This window comes from Somniosus microcephalus, unplaced genomic scaffold (assembly GCF_052327205.1).
Source record: "Somniosus microcephalus isolate GS21.2 unplaced genomic scaffold, FLI_Smic_1.0 unresolved_chr1, whole genome shotgun sequence".
Lineage (NCBI taxonomy): Eukaryota > Metazoa > Chordata > Chondrichthyes > Squaliformes > Somniosidae > Somniosus > Somniosus microcephalus.
Window position 1 is genome coordinate 51,581,574 of NW_028225179.1, and position 4,108 is coordinate 51,585,681.

Genomic DNA, 4,108 nt, shown 5'->3' on the forward strand with positions numbered 1-4,108 from the left:
GCGGGTGCCAGGGACAAGCTGAAGTGTTCTTGCCGAGAGCCAGCACGGCCTCGACGGGCTGAATGGCCTTCTTCCATGCTGTAACCATTCCATTCTATGATTCTGTGAAAGGGGTAATATATATTCAAGTGGTTGTTGTTTTACAGTTTGTTATAATATTCGTAACATGCAAAATCTAAACTTTACAAAATTATATCCACGCAAAATGTCTGGGGCAATTACTTTGAAGGATATCCATTGCATCTTTGCACTGGGGCAGAGTAACACATCTTTCTGGTTATTTGTCTTTCTTCGGTTTGCTGATAAATGTTTAACTCGTGGTCTGTTCCCGTTAATGGTCACAAGCAGTAACAGACAGACAGAGCGTGTCTGACTGTCCCGAGATGTGGAAAAGGCATCAGTTTAAGACAAATGCATCGAATCCAATGTTCACTCGGCACCGAAAGAGACAAAAAACAGACAAAATGGCAGAAGGAGATAGAGAAATCAAAGCTAAATACAGAAATTTAAATATTTCCCATCTTTGATTTCTCTCTACTTCAACGAAACCCTTCAGTGGCGATTAAATAACTTCAGTTTACATCCTTCAGTTCGAGAATCAGACTAAAGAAAGACACAAAATAATTAAAACGGCCGAAACAAGGGACCTTAAGATCTTCAGTCGAACGCTCTCCCAACTGAGCTTTATGGCCCAACGTTAACGAAGCTTTGTGTCACTCTTTTGGAAGAAAATCTAACCCCGGGTGGAATTGCCTCTTCGTTCATTCCTCACTTTAGGGGAATGGGACACAACCAGATCTCGGAGATCAGGTTATGTTAATGATCTGCTGAAGCGTTTATAATCACAGAAAGCTGACACACCAGGGGAGACCTCACAGGGTTGGACACAGAGTGAAATACACTGAAAGGTTTTTTGTAAAGTTTACAGAGCAGACTAACCCCGAGCTGCAGATGAAATTATATGAACTTCAATGTTTAGCAACGGGATACTAGAGAGGGATAAGTTTCCAGAATCAGGGAGAGATTTTCTGATACCGCTGTTAAATTTCATTTGTGTCAAACACTCCCTGAACTTTCTGCAGCAATTCAGAGCTGCAAATCGCCTGTGAAATCAGCTACAAATTATAAAAGATGCTTCGCCCAACGTGGGGCTCGAATCCACGACCCTGAGATTAAGAGTCTCATGCTCTACCGACTGAGCAAGCTGGGCCCACATAAGCTCAGCCTCTCTGTCTGTTATTACAGAGCGGCAGCTGGTGGCTCCGTCCCAGGTGCTCGTCTTGTTCTACAAACCATGAACCAGCTTTCTCTCAATTCCCAGGTTTATCAGTAAACTGACCCACACAAGGCCGGGAGAGCGATGGATTCCTCTCACTGATCGATAATAAAACTCAGATGTTCTGCTCTTTTCACCTTCCAACCATTCACACCCATTTTGTTCAGTATTTATTTGACTCTCCTTTTTATTGTTCGTGCTTTTCCTTGCAAACATTTCATTGTAATTATTTATGAGAGGGAAGAAATAAACAGAAAAGATTTACGCATTGGTTCCAGAGCTGAGGGACTTCAGTTATGTGGAGAGACTGGGGACGCTAGGGTTGTTTCGGGCAGAGATGGAGAAGAGGAGATTTGACAGTGGTGTTCATAATCATGACCGGTTTTGTTACCGTAAATAATGAGAAACTGTTTCCAGTGGCAGAAGGGTCGGTAACCAGAGCAGACAGATTGAAGCTGATCGTTAATAGATCCAGAGGCGACATAAGGGACCATTGTTTCATACGGTGAGTTGTTGTGATCTGGAATGCAATGCCTGAAAGAATGGTGGAAGCAGATTCAGTAATAAATTTCAAAGGGAATTGGATGAGTACTGGAAGAGAAAACTTTACATTGCAATAGAAAAGCTCAAGTTATTGGAACTAATTGAATAGCTCTACCAAAGAGGCAGCACAGGTGCGATGGGCCAAATGGCCTCCTTCGGTGTTTTCTCCTTCTGTGAACATAAACTTAGCACAACTCCCTCTGACTCAAAGTGGGATGCAACCCTGAGAACTATAAACACCGCACTTTAAACAACTGGACTAACCTGCCATTCATTCGCTTGTCTCCACACCGGCTGATCCTCACTTGTTCTTTGTTTCCAGCCTGTTCTGGTCTTCTTATCTTCACTCGTTCTGCTCTATCGACCGGGGGCGAGTCACTGCTCTTTTCACTCCCCCCGTCTCCCGGCCCTTTCCCCCTTCCAAACCTCTTGGCAGAACAGCAGCTCGCATCTAATCCTCCGCTCCCCTAATGTAAGAGGAAAAGATAACACTTTAACGCAAGCCCTGCCGGTGCATCCAGATCCGCACTGCTAAAAATGTGCAGTCAATTTCTGTCAGCAAAAGTAATTCAGGTATTTCCGTTACATGAGATCAGTGATTTCGAGAAATGGTCGGGTGTGAAACAGTTGGACGTTGGAACCCAGTGTGCAAACCGACCGTGAGAAGACACGAAACTGCAATTTTCCAAAACATTATGTAACACACCGAAGTTAAACACCTTACCATTATGGGACGCGGTCGCTGACAAAGTGACGCTGATTTCTTTTTGTTTTTGAAATGTCACTGAATTAACTGACTGGAGGAATTGCTTCAGCTCCACGTGATCGGCTCGGCTCATCCTTGGGCCGAATGGCGACTGGTGCAAACAAATTCTGCAACTGAATCATGAATGTTCTTCAAGGAAAGGAGACTGCCCCCTACACTTCCTGTTATACAAGTGGCCCCAGTCCCTTCCCACTTTCATGATGCTTAATCCCCTCTGAGCTGGACTGACGTACCATTTTCAAGAAGGAGTCTCATCATCGGCTCGGCAGAAAATTCAATCTACTGGATGTCCAGCTGTGCCGGTCTACATGTTCATTCAGCCTTTCTTTATCCTTTTCTGCCCTGTTGCGGGTTAGATTAGCACTGGCGATCCATGTAAATGCAGCCCGGCAGCTCCAGCTCTTATTTATTCGAGCATTGAATGGAGCTTTAAACAGTAACGCAGCGAGCTGGAAAACCCGAGTAGATTTCAAGCCCAACGTATTATTCCATCCGGCCATCGTAGCTACAAGCGGCAGGTGCTGCGCGGCCGGAGAGCATCGCTGCAAGTATTGCTGTGTTATAATTGTATTTTCGTTTATTTATGATTTATGATTTATTTACAAGTAACATAATTACAAACATATACAGAAAAAATACATTTAGAACGAGTACAGATGTGCCGCAGTACAAGTGGCAGCTTGGATAAGGAATTTGCTTAAGGACAGAAAACAGTGAGTTGTGGTAAATGGCTGTATTTCAGATTGGAGAATGGTAGACACTGTTTTTCCCCAAGGGTCAGTGCTGTGCCCACTGCCTTTTTCATATATATCTAAATGACCTGTATATTGCAATACAGAGTAGATTTTCTAAATTTGCCGATGACACCAAACCTGGGGGTATGGCAAACATTGATAATGATGCCAACCGACTACAACAGGACATAAAAAGGCTAGCAGAATGGACAGACAAGTTGCAGATGGGATTTAAAACAGAGAAGTGTGAGGTGATGCATTTTTGGCAGAAGGAACAGGAAGAGGCAATATACACTTAAAGGCACAGTTTTATATAGTGTGCAGGGACAGAGGGACCTGGGAGTTAATGTGCATAGGTCCCTGGAGGTGGCAGGATATATTGAGAGAGTGGTTAGCAAAGCATTTGAGAACTTGGGCTTCATAAATAGAGGTATTGAGTGCAAAAGTAGAGAAGTTATGCTGAGTCTTTGTAGAGCACTGGTTAGGCCACAACTGGAGAATTGCGTCAAATCTGGTCACCACACTTTAGGAAGGATGTGAAGGCCCTCGAGAGGGTGCAGAGGAGATTTACCAGAAAAGTCCTGGGGATGGGGGTTCTTAGCTACAAGGACAGCTTGGAGAAGCTGGATTTGTTTTCATTAGATTAAAGGAGGTTAAGGAGTGATTTCATAGAAGTGTACAAGATTATGACAGGTTTCGATAGGCGAGATGGGGAACGGCTTTTCCCACTAGTTGATGGTACAAGGACTAGGTTATTTAAGATTTTGGGCAAGAGATACAGGGGGGATG

General features: G+C 43.9%; 1 non-coding gene across 1 annotated transcript; it reads right to left on the minus strand.

The window, feature by feature from the left end:
* Nucleotides 1-1,137: 1,137 nt before the first annotated feature.
* trnak-cuu (transfer RNA lysine (anticodon CUU)) lies at nt 1,138-1,210 on the minus strand. The gene has a single exon. It is a non-coding gene; the product is annotated as a tRNA-Lys (tRNA).
* Nucleotides 1,211-4,108: the final 2,898 nt, after the last annotated feature.